Source organism: Lissotriton helveticus, chromosome 1_2, assembly GCF_964261635.1.
Source record: "Lissotriton helveticus chromosome 1_2, aLisHel1.1, whole genome shotgun sequence".
Classification (NCBI taxonomy): Eukaryota; Metazoa; Chordata; class Amphibia; order Caudata; family Salamandridae; genus Lissotriton; species Lissotriton helveticus.
In genome coordinates this window covers 110,080,605-110,106,512 of record NC_136058.1, presented here as the reverse complement: position 1 = coordinate 110,106,512, position 25,908 = coordinate 110,080,605, and positions in this window count along the sequence as shown.

The window sequence follows — 25,908 nt, the reverse complement described above, 5'->3', positions numbered from 1 at the left end:
GAAATGGGCAGTCGCTCAAGCTCCTGCCTGCATTATACCAAAATCATGTAGGAGTGGATGAGGATTCTCCTCATCAAGGGATCCAGTTAAAAAATCAACCAACTGCACAAAGGCAGTACCCAGTTAAGCAAGAAGCTAAAAAATAGGGAGAAAAACAGGGAGATCTTAGATCAACTTGAATACCAGGGGGTGATTGAAACATGCACCTAGTCAATGAACAATCCTTTGTTTCCTGTCTCCAAACCAGACAATACATATCGTCTAGTATTGGACTACAGACATTTAAACTCTTGTTGCAAAACATTTGCAGTGCAAAATGCACACAATACATCATTAATGAATAACATTTTCCATATAAAATACAAAACAACATTAGATATTTCTAACGGTTTCTTCTGTCAAAACATTGCACCAGAAAGTAGGTATTTGACCGCTTTCTCAATTATGGGGACACAGCGTCACTTCTGTCGTCTCCCTCAGAGATTCAAGAATAGTTCTGGGTAATTCTCAGCAAGGGTAACAGAGTTACTACAAACTTATGATGACGAGGCATTGTCATATGTCGATGATATATATCTGACAGACGATGACCTGGACAGGCACTTGAACAGGGTGAACACCTTTATACTGGGGTTCGCCTCTGAAGGATACAAATTCAATTTTAGGAAATCAAGAATTTCCTTTGTCAACGTCCTTTTTCTAGGATATGAATTATCAAGTGAATGCAAAAGCCTGGCAGCCAACTTTGTAGAAAAGTGTGCATTGCTCCAACCTCCAAAAACACTGGAAACAAACAGTTGATTCTAGGTTTCCTATACTTTGGAAAAACATACATTCTAAATTACGCAGAAAGGGTTAAACCTCTCTACGAATTAATCAAACCTGATTTTAAAACAGTAAATCGGACACAAAAACACACAGAAATTTTGCATTCATTGCAAATAGACATGTTAGCAACTAAACATTTGCAAACCCGAGTAAACATACGCAACTTAGTGATACGAATCATTCCAGGACAATGTGGATTCACGTACTTAACTTTTAACGAAGGTAAAAAAGTACCAATAGCTTAGAAATCACACTTGTACACACAAGCTGAAATGAAATTCACTTTTACAGAAAAAATTCTGATGGCTGTTCAAACTGCTGCAGCAAAAGAGAGGGCCCTCGCACAGGGTAAGCGCATTATGGTTGTTACACCTGTTACATCCTAAATGGATACAATGGGTTAATTCTCTTGCAGCAACTGATGTTGAATACGTTTTTGTTCCTTATTTGAAAACACAAGCATTTCTACAATACGAACAAGAATCTCCTCTGCCTACTGAAATTCTGCCTCTAGAGAAGTATAAATGTATAATTTATACTGACGGATCAGCTCAACACGCTACGGAAGGTAAACAAGCTTATAGTGCAGTGTGCGCGACCGTTAAAGGTTGTAGGTGCGACTGCAAATTCCGACCAATGGTCACTAAAACGCAATCTTTAGGAGATTGTACAGATCAGTGAGCTGAACTTCAAGCATTCAAGATAGCACTTGAGAATATGGATCGCGAATTTCCCACACTCATAGTGTGCGATTTGTATTATTGTGTTCAAGCTTACAATGAATATTTGCAAAACTGGCTTCAAAACGGTTACAAAGATGCAAAAGGTGGCACAATCAAGCATAAAACACTTTGGGAAAAAGTAGTTCAGTTACGAGAAGGACTACAAAACACTCACGTGATACACACGCTGAGTCATCAACGTGATGGCGCTCACGTTGAAGGAAATAGCTGCAATCACTCGTTAAAAAACTAAAATAGACAGCGAAATAATACTGGCTGTCAATGCTTCAAGCAAAGACAGTGGTAAAACATTACCTAAAGGGTTTCCACTCAAATACTCATATATAAATGATGCGAACAATGTTCCATTTGCTCGAATCCCTGTATTGGGGGATAGAGTAATTCCAAACATGGAATATAGATTAGGACTAATTTTAGCAGCATATGAAGGGCTCGCCTCTGCTCATGCAGGTGTTTCCGCCACAGTATCATTATTAAAACAGAGATACCGGTGGCCACGCATGCGGAAACAAACCAGACACTATGTTTTTAGGTGTGAAATATGCCAAAAGATGAAGATGTCTACTGTGAAACATCCTGCGCAGACACCCCAGTTAATTTCAGATAAACCATTAGCTTGCGTTTACGTGGACCACTGCGGTCCCTTACAAAGGAATGGTAACTATAAATATATCATGGTCACAGTGGATTCGTGTTCAAGGTTCATTTGGATGTGGCCTCAGCGCTCGGCTGACGCTAGAACTGTTATAAAAGATTTGCAAGTCTTTATCGGCACATACGCAGTCAGCACGCTACATTCTGACCAGGGTCCTGCGTTTAGCTCTCGAGCTTACAAGGAGGCCATGGCCAATTTGGGCATTGCATTGCTGTACTCTAGTCCATTCCATCCTGAGGGAAATTCGGTATTGGAGAGAAAAAAACAGGACATAAAGCAATCTATAACAGCTAGGGTATTAGGTTTCGGTGATGGGTGGGTCAAACATCTAATAAGTGTCCAACACAGTCTTAACATTTTGCCAAGAAGTTCTCTAGGGGGTATCACTCCATATGAGGTCCTTTTTGGGACAAGAATGCTGGTTGTGGACCTTGATTGTCAGACATCAATGGTGGATCAAAAAGATTTTGATATCAAAGATTGTTTGGCTGTTTTACAGGACTTAAAAGAAATAAGAATGAAACAGAGCAACTTGCTCCTGAAACCAACCACCACTGAGGAAAAACCGACCGTCTCAGCAAAGCCTGTCTGGATCCCAAAGCTTTGTGATCTAGTCAGAGAAAAGATCGCGGATAAGAAGGAATTTGGGCCTTCTTACAGACAACCACTACCTGTCCTAGCAATCCACGGATCAAGAACAGTATTACTGCTGTCCCTTGCTGGTAAAAAGGAGAACAGGTTTGTGTCAATCGACCTGATCAAACCACATTATGTGGGCGTAATAATCAGTAGGCCAAGTGGACCCTGCCAATGTAGCAGACGCCCTGCTCTAGCTACTATCAAAGAGGTTCAAACTGAGAGACTCATCACCTTTGAAGAATCTGCAGTGCGAAATGAAGGACTGAGCAACAAAGCTATGGAACTTGCACCTCTTGAGACCCAAATAACAGTTCATCAAGAAACACCTGTCTACAATAAAGTAGCATCTGTCTATACAAACGTAACAAGTGATCCTTTGGTTCCAACGATTTCAACGAATCCTGATGCAATCCCAACATTTGACAGAACTGCCTCTGGCTATTTCAATAACTTTGGTACGTTTTCTGAGGATCCCAGCGAACCTGAAACGACGCCAGTGAAAAGATTTTTGAAAGAACAAGCAACAGACATTTTTCATCACCTGGAAATAACTTATCTGGTTTCACCATGGATTGAACTTTGGAGTGTGTTGGGTGTATTTTCTCTTTTACTTCGGTTGACTCTGGTAATAACTCTGGAAATGTCTGCAGTATTTACAAATCATGTAAACTTAGAAGGTTCATCAGACTATGAATAAATGTATTGTTATAATCATTATGGTAATCATTATGGTTATCATTTCTTGCACAAATCTGCAAATCCTATAAATGTATTAATGTGTAACCAATGGGAACATTATCCTACGCCACCAAAGGGTAGCTCAAAAACATTTGCTAGTAAATTTCCCTACTTTTCAGGGTTCAATGTATCCAATCCAGAATAGTTTTTCTTTAAAAATTTAAACAAAACAGGCCTGAAAAGTATGTTGACCAATACCAAACAGATTTATTCTGCAGCCTTTTATGCCCAACTGTCTAAACTAGGTTTCGACTTTTGGAAAGACAATAGTGAGACAAAATCTGTCTGGGGCACAAAAGATTGGCAGGTACAGGGTGTAGAAACTATGTTTAGAGCCTGTATCATTCTTGAGCAAATTATGTTTTTGAATGACACTGTCCAACAGACGTCTTGTCTTGGGTTAACCAAGATCAAAGACCTGAACAATCCATCCATACCTACACCTACACCTGAAAGTAATAACACTTCAGAGGGGGAGGTCGACATACATACTATTTTGCTTCACAACAGAACAGATCCAGATTGAAATAAATGGTTGATCTGGCCCACAGACACAAACAACTGTCAAGATAGATTCCTGAACAAAACACAGGGTTTCACATTCAATAGGTCAGACCCAAGATATGTTCAAGGACAGCATCCTGGAATAGTAACACCATACAGTGTAGGGAAGCTGTGCCTTGATTGGCTACATAGATCTACACTTAAGGATGTAAAGCAACACTTATCTTTACTTACAGATGGCACTGATCTTAGGGAATTCTTGCTAGGACCAAGAACTCCGCGTCATAAACGTTTTATATATGCCGGTATCTATGCTGCTTATAATGAAGCATGGAAGATTACGCAAGCAGAGACTGCAGAAAGAATACGAGAAATTGATTGTATTAATTTAGAGAAAAATCTCTCTGTGGTTGACAATGGGATAGCCATGTCGTCCACGATATATTCATTGGACAGCATAGCGTCTTCTGCCATAGACATCATGGAACAGGATTTGGTCATGCTGCAACATGGTCAGTCACAACTATGTTCTATCATGCTATTAGGCTGGACGTTGTAAAACCTTTGTTCAGGCTATGTGCCGTGGCGTTTATTTTATTTTATATATTTGTTTTCTTTTTGTTTTAATAAGCAAGTAGACAATTACATAAAACAACATAAGATATCCATCATAGATCCAAAATATGGGAAATTAAACAGCATAGTAAAACAAATACCTTTTGTATAAACTGTTACACACATATGTTATGTTATGTTATGTTATAACAATTTGTTATGCGCGCAGCGACTCCAGCGAAGGAGCATCCCGGCGCAGAGACACATATATATATGTAAGGTCCCCTCTGAGACCATAAAACCCATGCGCATTACTTAAATCCTAAATTTGCGCTACCCACGGATATAACCCAAAAACGTAAATTATAACACTAAATAATAAATAGAATAGATAGATCCTTCCCAAACCAGCAGGGCCTAAATATGGTCTTATATTGCTGGTGGCACAAATTCTGTTAAAGCCCCCCAAATTTTGCCAACCAATCTTCGTTTCTGTGGCCATTTGATAGCATAAAGGTTAGTTTTGAGTTTACAGATGGCAAATAGCCTTCCTCTCTACGTCTCAAAAGTAGGGGGTTCTTTCTGGTGCCACAGTGAGGCTTTACATAATCTTTCAACTGTGGCGGCAATATATATTAAATATCTACATGTATACATTCCGTGTGTAGACACTTCATCCTCTACAACCCCCAGCAACATAACTATTGGAGTTATCTCAATATGTGCCCCTGGTACTTCGGTTAAAAAGATCTGCATCCTATTTATCAATGATTTCAAATCTAGGCATGTAGCAAATAAGTATGGGTGAATTTTGCCAATTTGCGGTCCGCGAAATGTAAAAGAAATCCGGGAGTTCGCGAAACAATTTGTGAACTCGCGGATTTGCCCAAATATACTAGACTACTGTTTCTACTGGCTAATCAGTAAGTGCTAACTCGTTGGGTAGATGTATAGTGCTTTCACTTACTGATTAGCCATTAGAAAGTACTCCAGTTGAGTAGAGGTATTGCACAAAACGGTGGCATCTTCATGGATAACTATGCAGGGCAGGATTCATTCTGGCACAAGGCTCCTGTCACAAAAATTAAACCTCAACAGGAAGCACTTACAGATATAAATAAAGCAGGTGCCCAAGTTGAAGCTCAAATTCAGTAACGTTTTAATCAGCCCAAAACATTAGTGAGCACGGTCGAGGCTGGGCAAGAGTGCTTTATCCCCATATCTGCTGTCGAAAATTAGCTGTAATAATTGAGGGAGGTCTTTGCATCCATGAGTTTCTCGAGCGCAACCCCCGTGTTGTTCCTGTGACCAGGAGTCTGCTTTCTCCTCATCTGCTGGCCTGCTCGCTCTCTGACCCTTTATACACAAGAGGCATGTGAACACGCATAGCAGCCCCACCCGTTTGGCCCCGCACACCACACACTAGCGGTATCAAACGTCTTCACGCCCTTTCCCAACTATAATGGACAGCTCAGTCAGGGGACCGCGGTGGCAAAGTTACAGACACACACGGTCAGTGGAGAAAAATCTTTTGTAATTCCATGAAGGTCTGGTATATGCTCCCAGTTTTTCCCTGACCCTTCACAATTTCTAATAGCTTGCTTTCTCAGCTGGACATGAGGTAGCCCTCCTTTTACACAAAAAGTCCTGAATCTGTAGGTATTTAAAAAAATCGGGGAAGATCATAATTAGCCATCAATAAGGTGTATGTCTTAATACCATTGCTATCTACCAACTGGTCCAGGGTTGTAATTCCTTTACTTCTCCATCTGTTCATAATACCATCTAGCGAGATAGCTGGAAGTAGGGCTGCGGCATCTGTGGGGGTTAATCAGTAATGGTTAATCCTACCTACATTCAACTGTCTCCTTATTTGAAGCCAGGCCTTGTGGGCAACCTGAAGCAAAAGTCTTTTTTTTATAGTAATTGGGGTCTAGGATTTTAAAGAAAGTTCTCTCTGCCGTTGGGCCTAGTAGGAGCTGGAATATATGAGGCACATCCCCCACGCTTTCATCATTAGTCCCAACCAATACAATTCCAATATGCTGCAATAAACATGCCCAGTAATAAAACTGGAAATTAGGAACTGCCCAACCCCGTCTATCACTCGGGAGGGACATACATTTCCATGCTCGCTGGGGCTTCCCCTGTGCCCATAGAAAACTATTGCAGATAGATTGCAATCTCTGCATCTGTTTCCTTGTAATCTCGAGTGGCTCTGCCCTAAAAAATAGAGAACCTTTGGCAGAACATTCATTTTGAGAAATGTACATCTTCCCAGCATTGATAAATGGAGACTTTCCATCCTATCCAAATCTTTTTAAATCGTGCGGAGAAGAGGCTCCCAATTAGACTTAACCATTGAATCCAGGCACGCATTCAGGTGTATTCCCAAATATGGTCCCTGTTTCATAACTCTCGGATCATTAAATTGAGTTTGATCAGTGCAGATTACTTGTGTTTTTGCTAGGTTTAATTTGTACCCTGAGCTCCTCCCAAATATTGCTGCCAATTGTTCAGTCTGTACAAGTATGATGACAGGGTCCGGTGAAACTATTGCTATCTCATCTGCATATGCAAATACATCAACCCGTTCCAGCCTAGGACCTAATAGTTGTTCATTCAGTCTTTGTGCCAATAGGTTTTTGGAACGGGTTGATATATAATGCAAATAGCAGAGGGGAGCAGGGGCATCCTTGTCGGGTACCTCTTGATATAATTGCAGGTTTTGATTCTAACCCTAGTGCACATATTCGTGCCTTTGGAAATCTATACATCGTCTTGATTGCCTGAATGAACCCAGCACCAACTCCATGCCACCTCATTGTGGCCCATAAAAATTCCCAGGAGACACGGTCAAAGGCTGATGGACCGAAACTAAAGCCGTAATAACCTGAGAGAGCCGTGCAGCTAATATTTCCACGTAAATCTTACTGTCGCAATTTATAAGCGATATCGGTCTAAATGACCCTGGCAGTGTGGGAGGTTTATCTTTAAAAAAAAGTAATGATGCTAGCTTCAACCCAAGATGCCGGGGAAGCCCCTTCTTGTGCCTCCCGAAAGACTGCAAGCATATCTGCCTGGATTTCTGGTAACAAAAGTTTATATATTTCTAATGGAAGCACTACCGGGGCCAGCAGCTTTCCCTATAGCCAATGAACCTACGGCGTCTATCAGCTCCTGCATCGAAATAGGTTCCTCTAATACCCTCTTATCTTCTTCATCCATATTTGTCCTATGGGGATCTCTATATAGCTCTTCCCGACCTTTTTGAGTATCACTGTCCTCAGAATACAGTTTCTCATAAAACGTCCTGAACACTTCTAAAATACCCTCCAGTGTTTCCATTATGTTCCCTGCCGAATCCTCAATTGCTGCTATAGAGTTCTTCACCTCCTTGCATCTAATCTTTTTCGCAAGGCATCTACCTGTTGCCTCCACAAACTCGTAACACTCTTTCTTAAAAAGATGGTATTTTTTGGCAATATCTTTGGCCCATTCCTCATTAATCCTACCCTTACACCATGCGACCTCTGTTTGTGCCTGTATGATATCTGCCTTACCCTGAACTGCCTCTATCAAATTACATTCGTACATCCTCATATAACAGCATCTGGTGCTGGTGCTGTCTAAGCTGCTTCTGCGCATATAGTCCAAAGCTTAGTATCTCCCCCCTGAGTCCTGCTATCGTTGCGTCCCAGACTATACCGTACTTGGTAGAGTTGCGATTTATGGCTAGAAATTGTATTACCCATTACGTATATGACTAACAAACTCCTCATTTACTAAAAATTTCCTATCAAAGGAAAATGTACTTCTAGGTCGCATTAAGCCATGCATTGCAAGTCTCAACAGCTCTGGGTTATGATCCGATATTATACGGGGAGAGATCCATATTTGTGCATCTTTTAGGAAAGTTTTAGTTACAAAAAATTAGTCTAATCTGGTCAGTTTTTGATGGGGACACGAATAGTGCGTATACCCTCGTTCAGGGTGTTTTAACCTAGGCCATACATCAACTAGTTGTTGTAGAGCTTTATATACCTTAGGTTTCTTACCCACGTACTTATCTCCCCCCCCGGTCCATTAGTAACTTCACCAAGTTGAATATTAAAATCCCCGTAAGTATTAAAGGAGTTGCCCAGGTAGCTAATTCTGTGTTTAAATATTTAATGACTTGATTCTCATCGTGATTGGAGCCATATACAGAGCAAATTGTGTATTTCTTATTTGCTACGATACATTCAATTATGGCCCATCGCCCGTATTTATCTGCAGAAGTTTTAGTTACAAAAAAGTAGTCTAATCTGGTAAATTTTTGATGGGGACACAAATAGTGCGTATACCCTCGTTCAGGGTGTTTTAACCTGGGCCATACATCAACTAGACCATGTTCATGGAGGAGCTTTTGTAGAGCTTTATATACCTTAGGTTTCTTACCCACGTACTTATCTCCCCCCGGTCCATTGGTAACTTCACCAAGTTGAATATTAAAATCCCCGTAGGTATTAAAGGAGTTGCCCAGATAGATAATTCTGTGTTTAAATATTCAATGACTTGATTCTCATCGTGATTGGAGCCATATACAGAGCAAATTGTGTATTTTTTATTTTCTACGATACATTCAATTATGGCCCATCGCCCGTATTTATCTGCAGAGGTTTTTGTAGTTTTTAAAAGACCCTTTTTAGCAAGTATAGCGACCCCTCGGGTGGTAGTCCCTTGAGTGTTACAGACCTTCATCTCAAATCCAAGCTCCTTCAAATAATTATGTTTGTTCCAAGGGATATGTGTCTCTTGGATACAAACTACATCAGGTGACATATTTCTTATTTCACGAGGTTCTCTTTGCCGTTTCCCCTATCATTAAGTCCCCGCACATTAAATGTACACACAGTTAAACATGCCATTTATCCTGATTTGAAATAATACATAACATTTCCAGTCTTTCTTGGCTTCATCTTTCTTTCTTTCATAGGTCCTGAAATAGCTACTGGCTTTTTTGTGATTTTTACACCACCAGGCTCACCCCCCTTGGTAGCCACCCTCCTTCCCATGACACAACCACCTCCCTACTCCCCATTCCTACCTCCCATACCAGTGGAGGTCCCCCCCTCCCTTCCCCACCAAAGAGGATAATAGACCCAACAGTCTACAGTGATGGAGAGCCTTGTAACCACCCCTGTCCCCCCGTGCCTTGGCGTTTAATCAATACTACGTCACTGTTTTCAGAATTCAATCTCACTGATAAACAGATGAAATTGGCACAAAGGGGAGCAGACTATACGGTGCTGAGCATTGAAAAACTGCAAAGATTGCCATTTACAGTCGCTGAAAAAATTAGCTACTGAATGGATAATACACGGAACAATCACTCTGCCTGTTACAATTTTCCATTTTCAGTATTGCTTAAAACACATAGCAGCAGGCACATATGAAAGGTTGGGTAAAGAATACATCAAGACATCCTGGGAATTACCGTACACACATAGATGTTGGAGTGGGGGACGTGAAGTGTTTATTAGCGGGAAAAACTGTGAAAACGCACTAAGCGGTTCTCTCCCTTGTCAGGGTATAAACTTACACGGGCCTGTGATGGTTCCTCGAACAATTTATCCTGCCACCTGTAAAGTTCACCAGCTGCAGTGATTGATCCAATTTTTAGACAGCTCTTGAATGGGAGTTACCTCATGTTGAATGATCATGGCTGCTGTGGCATGTTACCAGGCATACCATATCTAGTAACTGTGTCAGCCAGGGTCACTTGCTGTATGAAAGTATTGTTTACTAAAACCAAGACAGACAGGGAGTCGCCTTTATGGCCTTCACTGAACATCTCTTCTATACGAATTGATACTTTAAGCAGAATGAAAGCCATTCTTTTGCAAAAAATGGTGCCACTGACCTCGGCCAAAGAGACCTATGATCTGCAAGTCGCAAGGACTTCTGCCGAAATAAATGCATTCTTAACTACAAACTGCCCTATATATTTCTCAGAAATATTAAGTCGTATCTTAAACATGTCTGATACGAGTGCTATTGTACATGTATTTAAGACCGTATTTTCTGGACTGGTACCACCTTTTGAAGCAGTCATAGGAATATTTCCAAACTTTGTGCACTCTGTGTTTGGCGGACTGCACCTCTTTTTGGGACTCTTGCAGGGATACTATTTTTGCTCCTACTGCTGCGATATGGTAAGCCAATTCACCAGCGACACCCAGTTCTCCTTGAGACAAATCTACTGGCGACGAAGTGTTGTGAGCGCATCGTCCAAATTGTAGGACTACCTCGTCTACGAGAAATAAATACCACATGGTTTCTGTCATTCAGTTTCTAGACATTTTGCATAGAACTATGAAGATAGGAATGAGCAACTTCATTTCTTTATTGGTGACAGGGTTGAGAGATTGTTAAGCGGAGGAGACCTAAGGAAACTGCTGCGACAAATGTAATCCAAAAAATTTGAGGCTTTTACGCTGATTTTTAAAATTGGGATAAGGAAGTGGCTAATCATCTGTGTTCATGTTCTGATAGACTTTGATATGAAATCGTGAAATGACTGACATCAAACTGTCCAATATAAGTAAACATATGCTGTTCTTAAATAATATTGATTAAGAAATATTAATGTTTTTACAGTTGGGAAGATACACACATATAAGCACACGTTTTTTATACTTGATCAGGTCCCCCAACCTGATTGGCATATGTCTACAATCTTTTGGAATTTAAAACATCTTTTCATATCTAGTATATGTTATGATGAGATGATATAATACATACTTGTATCATGAATTCATGATTTAAATTATATATCCACTGAGGTTAGATAGGCTTGACTATGACCTAATATTTAAGCATCATCAATCCAAAAGGCATGCGTAATGCATAGCTATGTACCCACTGGTGTTTGATGTGATATAGAATGAATAGAAAAGAACTTTCTAAAATCTCCCATTCACTTTTCATGTTACTCTTTAGAATGAGTTTTCACTCACCTTCACAGTAGTTGAACCTAAGCAACAATAATTGAACATTGTCTCTAATCAGGATTACCAATGAAGAAACATTAGCAAAACATAGTGGAGAGAAGAATTACTGCCTATCTGCATTGTTGATAGTCTTTCCTTAATGTCTATAAATACCATAATGTCCCCATATTTGAAGAAACATAAAAGAACATATTTTTAGAACTGTATATATCAATGTCATATTTTGCTAATAATGAAATGGCCATGACAAACTTATTGGCAAAACTATGTGTACTCAGATGAAATGCAATCTATGTAGTTGTTTGTTTTGTCTATGCCTATGAAACTAAAGATACCTGTATCCATGGGATAAAAGGCACTTCATTGACAAGTTTCCTGGTGAACCAAAAACCTTGGTGACTCACTGCTGAACTAAATACTAAGGTAAGCACCTGATCCCGTAAGTGATGTGTATTTTTTTTCAAATTAATGACTGATAGGATTCCCTTTCTTCCATATTGTTTGCCCGTCTCAACAGACTGGGTAGACTGCTTTATGGGACCTCAGTGCATACTCACACATATCCTCCAAAAAATAGTTCATTCACCTTAGCTCCTTCCTGAAACATTTTTAGCTAATCCATCAAGCGGGGCCAAGAAAAGCGGGGGTTCCAAAACTTTGATTTCTCCTATTAATTCCTGTGAGAAATATCAACAGCGAAATACATTCAAGTACACTGCCTGGCTCTTCCCGCCCCAAGGACATCTGGGGACATACAGGTCCTATGTGGAAATATCTAAACGGGCCACTGATTCCCAACTGGAACGGGGCATCATCCCCACAGGGGTAGAGTAATTAGCTTCACTCTTTCCGACTAATTTATTTCCTTTGCTTCATGACACCTCGATGTTTCTTCTTTTTTATTAATGTTATTTGATTCTATGTGGCTGGGAATGTGCTAGGAAGTGGTCCTGCTGTGGAGAGGCGGGAGATTCCGCCTTATGTGATGGCATGGGCCCTCGGGACTGTATATATTTGATGCATTGCTAGTATGTTTGCATCGATAGTCACTACTCATGTTGGACATTGCTATGACATTTGATGCTCCATGTCATCTGTCACAATTGAAATTTAATGACAGGTACCACTCATGACTATATCTCTTCGTTGTACTAAAATGGTAAATACATTTTTTTTTTTAAATCCTGTTAGAAATTTTGGGAAGCAATGCAGGCAAAATGGCTGAGAAGTGTTATATCAAGTTTGACCGGAAGTTAGAACTTTAGTCAGAAAGCATGCTTACTGTTATTTCTGTGTAAGTCTCCTGCGCCATTTTCGTGAAGTTTGTGTTTAAAGACGTTCTTTGGGTGGTCATGAAGGGGTTACAAAGTTAGGTATATCTGGTGTCCAGATATGCTCTGACTGGCCACTTTGAAGGGGACTAGTCAGTACTAATTGACTGGCCACAACATGAATAATATGTTGTAGCAGTCATTACAGGACTCAGTGACCAGTTGATGCGTCCTGAACATTAAAACAAAATAGTATAAGATCTCAATAATGTTAGGCACTTATACTGAAAGTTTCAGTCATATAGCACATTGCATGAATCTTTGCACAACTTTCTATTTTGCAATGGTGCATTGCAGTTAAGTCAGTAGAGATGCTAAGTTTCATCATTCATTTTTCATAATGAATTTGTTAAAAATATATGGTAATCAGTTAATAAACATGTAAAATCTATTCTTTTAATAATGCTCCTATTTCTACCTATTCAAAGACACTTACGTTACTGGTACTTCAACTTTTCTCAGTTTCAGTATTATTTTTGTAGACCTGTGCAAAGTGCACATTAGAGTTTTATTGTCAAAATCAGTGTTTATGTTCTGTAAAGAATAATCAGCTTTTACGCTATAAAATAAGAACTTATGTTTAGTGCAATAGATAGCTAAATGGAGCCCACATTTTCTATGAGCTTTCAAATAGCTTTTTCATCCATGTAACAAAACATTCTGGTACGCCTTATCTTCCCACACCAGCAGCAGACTGTTGGATAACTCCCTACTAATCAACTGCACTTTTTTAACAGAGGTCTAAAGAACAACAAGAGTGCTAACATTCTGTATTTATTAAACAAATGGGGCACACCAGAAGCCATCTTGAAGCATTTCCTTTAGAAATTAACAAAGCGCGAGGGTTTGTTTTATCAATAAAAGTATGGGTAATGTTAAAGAAAACTAACATAGGGACCCATATTCTATGAGTTCTCAAATATTTTTGTCATTCATGTTGGTAAAACATTCTGACATTCAGACTGAAACATGCAATTTGAAACACCACCAGCTGTGTGTCATTTAACTCCTCAGTGTTTTACTGCTCCTCCCCACAGTGATCCAATAAACAATTAGAGTGCTAACATTCTGTAATTATGACACAAATGTGGCACACCTGAAGCCATTGTGATGGAATCAAAGCTGTAAAACCTAAAGCATTTCCTTTAGAAATGAACACAATTAGGGTTTTTACCATAGAAAGTATGGTTGAGGCTCTAGAAAGCTAAAATTGAGGACACATTTCTTGTAAGGTCTCACATATCTCCTCATCCATTTCAGTAAAACATTCTGACATGCAGACTAAAATGTACTTTGAAGACCATTAGTAGCTTCTAAGTTAACTTCCTAGATTAACAGCAGCTATACCATGAAATTCTAATGAGTAAGTTGAGTACCTACATTCTGAATTTATGCATTATTAATGGCAATAATGACATTTAAGATGTCATGAGTGATGTCATCAATGATGTCAACTAACATATCATGAATGGTGTAATATGTACGATCAAAAGCAGTGCATGGTGGAGATGCAAATTTTAGTTACTTCTGTAAAGTATGACTGATGAATTTCAGAGGTATTTTCTTTTTAACACCAACCTACAACATCACTCTTTTCCTTATTTTGTTTCAGTGAATATGCATGCACATGCGTACATAGTACATATACATACAGCTTCCGGGACTGAAAGACCGGAAAACCATAAATAAGTTCATAACATGTCAAACAACACATGTAGTTTATTGTCTAATCTGCCCCTGTAAACTGAAATACATAGGAAGCACCAAACATTGTGTCAAAACAAGAATCTTGGAACATTTGCGGGCGATTGCGAATAAGGACTTGAGTTACCTAGTGGCAAGACACTTTGCCGTCAAACTTCAAAGCAATAGAGATCTACTCCAATTTTTGGGATTAGACCACGTACCCCAACATGCCAGAGGAGTGGATAGGGTACTGAAGCTTAGAAGATTGGAATCTAGATTTATAATAGATTTACAAACTAAGCGTCCTAAAGGTCTGAACAGCTGAGAGGAACTGGCAGTTCACCTAGGGAGCTAGGATATTCCAGTTTTACAGCCATCCTCTATACATGTCTAAATAACATGAGTTTTGCAGAAATCTGGTAACAGGAGCGATATGCCGATACACGGCGTAATTTGAGAGGTTAATAGGCGGTTCCAGGTTTAGGAATCGCTACTTGCCGATCCACGGCCAGATCTTGCACAAGTGATGTGCATTAATACCATGCAAGTCTGGACAATGTACATATATTTGTATATTGTGTAAATAGTGATGTATATATCATTTATTTGTATATTGTATATTGAAACTTTTTGCACATTACAAGATGGCGCTCACCACACAGTAATGGTGAGCAGTCCTACCTCACTTTCGCACCTGCCACTCGTGGTTTTAAATAAACACTGCCTCAGTTCACTTGTTGTGAACACACTGAAGAAGGGAGAAACCCGAAACGTGTTTGTGAAGCGTTGAAAATAAACTAACATCTGATAACAATCCCGCGAGTGCTTCTACTTTCTTCCCGGCTGGGAGAAAGTGTTTTGGAGCAGGATATTGACACGGAGCACCACCGTGTAAGCGGCACCCACCTATGAGTGTCCCATTGTTGGAAAGGTGCAGAGGTGCGAGAATATATAAATATACACATATATACACATATACAATAATGGTCTTATTCTTTTGTAGGCCTTTAACCTCTTCGGGGCGGGGGACTGATTACAAAGGGGGAGAGTTCCAGATAAAAACACAAATTATGCACTAGGCACTTTACCCTCTATACCTCCTTGTTGCTGTTTTTAACACATATATAAAAAATAATGTACCTTACATCCTAAGATATATGTGTTTTTAACAATGATTAATCCCTGATGACATCTTCTAAGTACAGTAGTTACAGTTGTTGCAATGGGCAACACAATTGCAATGGGCCTCGCCCTGACTCAGTCATCATTTGGGACAACGACGGACAGAGCGGGGTCTCACATTTACCTGAGCCAGGTCCAGGAAGAGGTGAGGTCCTTTCCCCGGGCACACTGGATCACACCAGGTGCCAAAGAGGAATTGAATCAGATGTAGGAGAAATATATCCTTTACTGTTATTAATTCACTTGTGTGTTTTTATTATAATTTTTTCACACGTTTTTCACTAATTTGGCAGTAGCATTCTTTGAGAACAGAGACCCTGACGAAAGCCTTGGGTTTCCTCCCATAATAGTCTGAAACATGTTGGTCCTCTCGCAGCTATTTGTTTAAACTGCGTTTATGTTGTTGCACTGTTCTTGTTTTTAACAAGGAAGGGGCTTATGCCCAATAAAGTAATTTTTGTTAAAGCTCCCTAACCTGTTTTAACCATCACATTCATCTTCATTTTTTTGCACTGCACTTTCCCATCAGATCATCATCATTTGGTCTAATCTAGTAATTGTAGGTCATTACCCCATGCCAAAGATGGGGGTATGCCATATGTCTCAATGATCAAGAGACAGAATACCCTGGCAGGATTACCAAATGAAAACATTGATCCATACAAGTTATTGATGGGAATCCATAATGGGTTTTGATTAGCAATTACAGGTGGCCCTTTTCTTGACGATCTGGTCTGTTGTTCATAACTGTTAGCCACTTCTTTATCTTGATGTACTTTTTAGACATGAAGGTATTTTGAAAGATATTCAGATCAGGTTTCTGATTTAGACCTCTAAGTTTGTTTGTTGTTCATGTTGTTCCTTCAAGGGGATAGAACTTAGACGGGTCTTTAAATGTCCCTTTAGCCCTCCGATACCGTTTTGTTAGTTATTTATAAACACAATTTCAAACACAATGCAACATTGAGCTCAATGTGAATTTCTAGTTAAATGCAATTAGTTACTTTATGGATTACTTTTCTAACCACAGGACTGGATCCTAGATTTAGTCCTTGGACATCTCCTGTAAACAGTTGAGTAAAAGTTTTTTGGTTACAGTAGGGATTTTGAAGGAATATTATTGTATTTTAAAAGTTGACACTTTGAAACTTTTTCACATAGATTCACCAATGTTATCCTATGGGAGGAAATTCACTTAGTAGGTAAGTAGTGTTAACGTTACTTTTTCTTACTCAGTGGTGGTTCTGGATCCAGCACGGGTGCATCTCCTGTAAACAGTTGAAAGAATGCGTTTAAGTCATACAGGTGATTTTTTAGGAATACTTGTAGTTTGTGAAAATAGACACTTAGAAACTTTCCTGGTGAAAACCAGACAATGGATTCCTATGGAATGAAATACAAGTTACTGGTAAGTACGCTTAGAATTACTTTTCAGGGTCAGTGCTGGGCTAAAAGATGCCACTCTGGGTTCTCTCATGATAACAGGTGAGTAAATCGGAATTCGTAGTTCGGCTGATTTTAGAGGAATATTTGTACAATGGCGAAGGAAGGGGCGGGCCTGAAGTGACATGTGTGCAAACACGCCCTGTGGTGCATTTTTAGTTGCGGGATTAAGTGCCCTTGAATCCTGAGGTCCCCTGGGGGCCAAGTAGCCCACCAGGTACCTCCAGTATTCGCCAGGTGTCTGCATTGCAGAGAGGTGTTCAGAGGCCACGGCACGTCCCTGGGGTGCAACTAGCCCACCAGCTACCCTTCAGTAAGCACCACAGAGCTGCATTGCAGAGGTGTGTAAAAAGGAAAATGGCCTCAGAACACCACTCTGTAACACAGCTCCTTGTCGCATACTGGAGGTACTTGGTGGGCTAGTTGGCCCTCAGGGACCCCCAGTATTCAAGGGGAATTTGTTCCCCTATTTGCAGAGTGGATTTACGGGATGGGGGCCATGTGGCCCCCCCTCCCGTGGCCAATTCTGGGCCCCGGAGACCCCATCCCCCGGGGCTGGCCCTCACTGTTGGGGACCGTGGGAGGGTCCCTAATCCCCCCACGGTCCCGCAGGCTCCCCGCCTCCTGTGGGAGCCGGCATTGCTTTTCCATATGTGGAGCAGCTAACATGCTGCTCCCCATATGGAAAAGCAATCTGCTTTGCTTCATGAAAGCGAGAGCAAGTTTCCCTGCTCTCGCTTCAATGGAGCAAAGCAGTTTGCAATTGCAGGGAGGGAGCCGCGAGGCTCCCGCCCTGCCTTTGCTTACAGGAGCCGGCCCTGGGGGGTGGCGGTCCCCAGGGCCATCGAGGGCTCCAGGAGGGGGGGGCCGCATGGCCCCACTCCCACATTCTTTAGAATCCCCGTGGGTGGCGGTCCCCGGGGCTGGGGGGGCCTCAGAGCCCCCCACAAAATGTTCTTAAGTCCCAGGGTTGGCGGTCCCCGGGGCTTCGGGGGGCCCCATGCATACATTAAATTCCTGCCCTGGGGAGTGGCGGTCCCCGGGGCTGGGGGGGCCTGAGAGCCCCCGCCCAATTCAAAATAGCCCCGGGGGTGGGGGTGCCCGGGGCTGCAGTGGGCCCCGTTAGCCCCCCACATACATTATGATCGAGCCCCGGGGCTGGGAGGGCCTGAGAGCCCCCTCACCCATTTTGAAGAAGCCCCGGGGGGTGGAGGTCCCCGGGGCTGCGGGGGGCCCCGTGAGCCCCCCGCATATATTAAAATAGAGCCACAGGGGTGGCGGTCCCCGGAGCAGTGTGGGGGGGATTGGGACCCACCCACACTATTGTTTCAACAATGCCCCCGGGATTTGGCCTCCCGGGGGCAAATTAACATATTTCCCGCGGGAGACCACGTTTCTTTTTTTTAATATCGCGGTATGCACGTAGGATCTGCGCATCCCGCGAATTTTATTAAAATTGGGGCCCTGGGGGTCCTTGTGGGACCCCCTGAGCAGGCCTAGGGGGTCAGGGTTTGTCTACCCTGCCCCCTTGGCGCGGTTTGCACACATATTTCACTGACTTCCTCAGCCTCGCTTCTACCAAGGCACAAAATGGCTGCCAACAGTTCCTGGTTTCGAATATGTACAACCGCTTGACAGCCAATTAGAATTGAGCGCTTGATCGGGACGGTGCGCTTATCCTACGAGGCCAATCCTCGCACAATCCGCTGATCCTCCGTGCCCATAGATATATAAATGACTTTAACTACAATTTTTTCAAAAACTACTGAACAGATTGACACCAGATAGGCCAAAACCACATGTCAGAACTGAAGACTACCTCTCTGCCAAATTTGGTGTAATTCTGTTCAGCCGTTCGGGCTGTGGCCGTGGCTAAAGGTCCTATGGGAAATTGATGGGGAAAACACATTTTGTGACCCCCCTTTTTTCTCGGCCCCCGCTTGACCAATCACCCCCACATTTTCAGGGAAGGAGCGGAACTGAGCTGGCCAATTTCAAGAAGATTCATCAATTGACGGCTAAGTTATTGGCAATAGAATGTTGCGGTTTTGCTATGGATAATAGGTCCAAACTATAACTATCTACTGGCGACCACCAGTAGATATTATATATATATATATATATATATATATATATATATATATATATATATATATATATATATATATATATATATATATATATATATATATATATATATATATATATATATATATATATATATATAACCTACTGGCCGTCGCCAGTAGGTAGTTATAGTTAGGACCACGTTTCCATAGGAAAAGCATTTTTTCATCTACTTATAACTTTGGCGTTGTTTGGTGAATCTTTACGAAATTTTCCAAAAAGTTTCTCTTTTTAGATCAGCTCCTAGCTACAAAGCTTAGGGGTGAATGGTCAAGGGGGGGCGGAGATAAAAGGGGGTCCCAAAACGTGTTTTCTCCATGCAATTTCCATAGGAAACTTTAGACAAGGCTACAGGTCAAACTGCTGAACTGAATTATGCCAAATTTGGCAGGGAGAAACATCTTGGTCCAGAAAGCACGCTTTTGTATAAATGGAGTAAATCCGTTTAGTAGTTTTTGTGAAATATCACATTTTACAGATAGATATTTGAGAATTCTGACATCTGATTGGCTGAGGTGTTACGAGCATGAGCTTGTGGCTCGTTGGCTGTGAACGGTTGAAACTAGGAAATGTTGGCAGCCAGTTTGTGACTCAGTTGAAAGGAGTAGTGGGAAAAAAAAGAAAGATTGTATAAGAGGGTATAGTAGGAACACTGTGGAGTTACTTTAAGCAGTCTGTACGGTGCAGAGGCAGGGAGTTTGAATATTGCGCTGGCCGTGGAAATCACATTCGCAGAACAATAGTGCGCGGTATTGCAACAAGGTTGCGTAGGTTCTGGAAAGCCTGTCAGGAAAATAATGCGCCGTATTGCGACAAGCAGTGTGTAGGGTGCACACACAGGTAGTGTGAATGTTGCGTAGGCCGTGGAAATCACATCCGCAAAACAACAATGTGCTGTATTGCGGCAATGTTCAGTAGGCTGTGGAAATCATATGGGGAAAACAACAATGCGCCGTATTGCGGCCTTCCTTTAATATAATGCAGAGTAATGTTTACTTATAATGCGTTGTTCACTTTTATCACCGATAGTGTCACTTTGTTACAGGAAATTTTGGGTGTGTTCTCTCCCTGTGCGGGGGACAAAATTAATGTTTAATTGGCTGAGGTGTTCCAACAACGAGCTTAATGTTTATTGTCTGCCAACCATTGAAAGTAGAGGTGTTGCCAGTCATTCCCTTCCCTTCCACGGAGTAGCAAGGACATCTGATTGGCTCACATGTTCCAAGGAGGACCTTCCACAGCTTAATGTTGATTGTCTGCGAACCATTGAAAGTAGAAGTGTTGCCAGCCATTCCCTTCCCCTCTGCAGAGTAGGAGGGATATCTGATTGGCTCACGTGTTCCAAGGAGGACCTTCCTAAGCTTAATGTTGATTGACTGTAAACCATTGAAAATAGAAGTGTTGCTAGCCATTCCCTTCCCCTCCGCAGAGTATCAGGGACATATCATTGGGTAACGTGTTCCAAGCAGGACCTTCCTAAGTTTAATATTCATTGGCTGTGAAGCATTGAAAGGAGAAGTGATGGCAGTGATTCCCTCCCCTTCTGCGGAACACCATGGACATTTTATTGACTAAAGTTTGCTCCTTATTGGGTGGGAACGATTCACTGTTTTGAGCCATTTTGTGATGCACTTCAAAGGAGTACATAGAGGGGAGGGTACGAACACTATTACCTCTGTACTGTGTACAGTGGTCACAAGGTGGTGGAAAGGGACTGTGAAGGTAAAAATAGTTTTTTATATATTTCAAGGGCCATTTATATAATTTGCTTGGGGCCTACAAACCACGTTGGGAAAATAACAGTATGTTGGGGGTCTTCTTTTTATTAAGTCAGTGGGTGGGATACTTCACAGGAGCAGTATTTAATGTGGTAATAATGTGGTGTTTACTTTTCTGACGGGGAGTGCTACATCTTTGAAGCAGATATTATAATATGGAGGAGGGGGTGAAAAAGAAAGCACGCTGTTGTGGTCTTCATTTAAATAAGGTTCTGAGTAAGCTACTTCTCGGGAGCAATGTTTACTTATAATGTATAGTTACAGTGCATGCTTACTTCTGTCGCGGGTAGTGCTATTACCTTGTAGCAAAATAGTAGGTGTGGTTGCGCTGCAAAAAATTAGGTCTAGGTTTTAAACAGTTTTTAACAAGCAATCACAAATATACTTTCTTAGTAAAGTGTAGCTGTATATATCAGATGGGTTGCAAATACAAACACAATTCATAAAATATCCCTTAAGCGTGGCCAAATCTTCCTTTTTTTGTCGCCTATAGTTTGTAAAAGTGTTGCCCTATATTCTTGTTAATATAAGTGGGCATCAGTTACTTTTAGATAAAGTTGAAAAGAAGTGCTGCAAGAAACACTCCCGCGCTACATCATCTCAGGTCACAACAACAATAACAAGTAAAAAACTGTTAAACACAAATTATGTCATTATACCTAGGAATGTATGCTTCATCAAAACATTAAATAAAGCACTATGTATACAATTATTTTTTCAGGGACTACACAGGCATTAGTGGAGCGTGGGCGGAGCCGCAGCAGCATGACGTAACCATGCCGTCATGAGCACACGCTGCCCATGACTCATGATGGCGTGGTTCTGTCGTAAGCACCCAAGGGGTTAAGAATATATAGGAAAGTAGTAATATACACAATACTGTATTTCAGATGGTTTACTACTGGCGGCAACAAATCTCCAATTCCTCTTGTATGAAAATATGACTCTCTTCTACAATATAGACAGTATCACTGATGCCACGCAAAAAAGGCAAAGGAAAATAAAGTGACAAACACAAAACAAGATCAATACCAAAATATTTTCCAGCTGTGAATTTGTTCAATGCTTTTTTCTCCAGAATATCATATCTTTCGTCTTCGCGCGGACGGCTCATAAACTCCTCTGAGGTCATAATGACTGTGAATATTATAATATATAGATATTCACACTATATAATCCCAAGGGGAAAACAGAGTTAGATACCAGAAGCTGGTGACGTTACGTATAAATCTTTAGTCTTCATGCCGACTGGTCACCAACACCTCTGAAGACAAGTACAGTGTCAATATTATAGTATACAAAGTCACAGTATTTGAGCTCAAAGGAGCCAGAAAAGGAGCAATGTTTGCTGTATTCTGTCTGTTTCTGAAAACAAGCTGGTGACGTTACAGAAAAAAGGAAAAAACAACCAATAACATTTTTTTTTAAATACAAATGTTTAAATATTCACAAATAGATACGTATTATAAAAATCTACTATGCCATAATCAAACAACTTACAACTCTAGAATATGTTTTGTTTCCGCAAAACAAGAATCCGACACTACAAAAGGGAACCTGCATCACAGAATGGACACAAGCAAATAACTCGCAAAAACGAAACTAATCGAACAATGGGTGTGGTTGATATACTTTTTGGTTATTGAGTAGTCTATGGAAGCAAGATGCTGTTCCGCCCATTTAGATGTCACGTTTTACAGTTTACACGTGCTCATGTTTTACCTGTTTAACTTGTGCACGTGTTGCAAAAAGTTACAAAATGTGAAGCGATTTCGATCCTAGTACGTGTAAGGTCCTTAATATGTATATACATTGGAGAGCTTAAAAACCGTTACCAGGCAAACCGTGTCATTTCCATTCTCATGACTAAAAACATATATTAATTGCCGTAATTCTAAATAGAAGACATAAAAAAAAATATCATTCAGAATAGATGAAAAGTAAATACGTGCTAATATTGCTCATCACTATGGTTTTTTAAATAACAAAAATACCAGCATTTGTAAAGCGTACAGGTACGCCCGGAAAGGTGTGCTGGTGCTCGGGGCGTTGGGAAAATTAAGCAAGGTGTTGCCCACAGTGACATAGTTGTGGGCTAACGTGCCGCTGGAGCCGGGAATCGAACTGTGAATGCTGTTGTTCGAAGTCAGGTATCATAGATGCTGTGTCACACTTTTTCCACACTTATATGTTAATTACTGCTAATTAAGTTTTAAACATTGTTAAATTATAACTTATATATATATCAATAAGGACTAGCTAAATTAAGGGAAGTAGGAGACTCAGGTATGTACGTAAAATAAGGAGAACGTAGTTTTCCTTATAAAGCCCTCACCCACCGACCTAGTCGGTGGCATGCTTCATCATCGGGCCCACCACAGTGGCACCGAATGTGCCCCGGGTGTGCTTCAACGCCAGGTGACTGCGGAGCTGGTATGTTGCTGAGTGTGCAGTGAGTAGGGTGAGAAAGGTGAAGTTTAAAAGCTATACAGTAGGTCCCAGCACCCGAGGGTAAATTATTTTAATGAACCACCCGGAAAGTCCGGACAAGAATGTCAGAGCACAGGAGTACCATACGGTGTGGCAAAAACATTAGTAAACTGACAGACCACTTCCTAACCCACAACCACACCCTCAATGACTTTTCCTGGACTGTCATAGAACAATTTGATACTACTGTCAATGAAAAACTTCTCCTTTACATATCCAAGGCCTGAACGATGCCATACCATGGAACTCTTTAGCTGTGTAATCTCTCTATCTGTATAACCACTCTGTGTAAAAAATATGTAAGGAACGACCCACACACCGCAGCGATATCTGTGCCAGGACATCACTGCATGAGCGCCCCCCCTTTCTTTCCTCTCCCCCCTCCCTAGTGGACCACTTATGGGTGCCCTCAATTACATGTCCTTGTTGCACTATGTGCACTCATGAACAGCCATCACTTACCCCCGTGTTTAGCTACATCCATGTTGGGACTATCGCCCATTATGGTAATACCCACCATTGTCTTATTGATACAATACCATGATTCGAAGTCATATCTTTGACCGACCTCACAAGTGTCATACTACATGACAGTATAAAGCACAACGTGAGCCGCTAAATTGATCGGTGCATATCCTACCCAATAGCAAACCTCATTCTGCACAACACGCATGCGCTGGACAGCTGCGCATGCTCAGGTCTTCTGCTACTCCCCAGCGCATGCGCGGCAAGGGCAACCATGACATGGCAAACAGCGCGCATCCCTTCCTCTCTTTCCACCAGATACAGGTGAAATCAATCAACTAAACACTACAAATAAGAGACCGGGCGGCCCTCCTCTCTCACAACGGGCGCCGCGGAAGGACGAATAGGTCCAAGGAGGAACTAGACCGCAATACTCGTGAGTACTAAAGAATCGCTACAGCTACAAATGGGGTAAGCCACTACTCTTTCTCCCTACAGGTTGGATATATTATGAACAAGGTATTATTCCAACAGGGTCTCTTTCTCTGCCAGGCGACCCATGAAGCTTTTTACAAGACAAAACAGAGTGAGGACTTAGTATTATACTTACCTGTACCTCACCTTGTAAATACGCTCTCTAGCCCACCACCAACACTATCGGTTTCATTTATTAACCATCACCAGCTTCGTGCCCATGGCATGACCCCACAATAGCCGATTATAGGTCGCACACCACCTTATAAGCCGGCATGTTGTGATAAATCAAATACGAAACTAATATGACTCTACCATGTACGTCTTGTCTTTGTCCTTTGTGTTATTTGTAGTCAAGCTTGATAGAATCCCCCTCTAACAGCTATAGCGCCTTAGCGTGCGTTTCACTTAGCCAAAAGACAACACAATCACTTAAATTTATTATTATTTTTATTATTTAAACTGCACGTTTTTCACATAAAAACGGTCCTGGGGAAAGCCAGCTTAAAATCCACAAGGCACTGGCTGAAACATGTAGACCACACTAGACGCTGGAGGTCATAATTAGCACTCCATTTTACGTCTACCTGCCTTTTATTTGCTAACAGAGGCCCAGTTCATTAAAATAATTTACCCTCGGGTGCTGGGACCTACTGTATAGCTTTTAAACTTCACCTTTCTCACCCTACTCACTGCACACTCAGCAACATACCAGCTCCGCAGTCACCTGGCGTTGAAGCACACCCGGGACACATTCGGTGCCACTGTGGTGGGCCCGATGATGAAGCATGCCACCGACTAGGTCGGTGGGTGAGGGCTTTATAAGGAAAACTATGTTCTCCTTATTTTACGTACATACCTGAGTCTCCTACTTCCCTTAATTTAGCTAGTCCTTATAGATATAATTATATAACCCAGGGGATACGGTCTAGCTTATCTAGTCCTCTCTCTCTCGTTGATTTAAGCAAATTATAACTTATGACAGACTACTGTTACAGTTAGTTCCTCACTACAAAAAGTATGCATGTCTTTTTAAAATGTACTTAAAAACAATATATGTTTCAGGGACATTGTAGTTAGAAATTAGAATTTATAAAGCCTTTGAAATTCACTGAAAAAAACATAGGTTTTACAGACGTTATAGTTAGAAATTAGCGTTTCAAAAACCTTAGAAATTCACTGAAAAAACCATAGGTTTCAGGGACGTTATAGTTAGCTGGACATTTCACTCCTACAAAATCATAGAAATTCCACCACTCACGCCCCTGCAATACA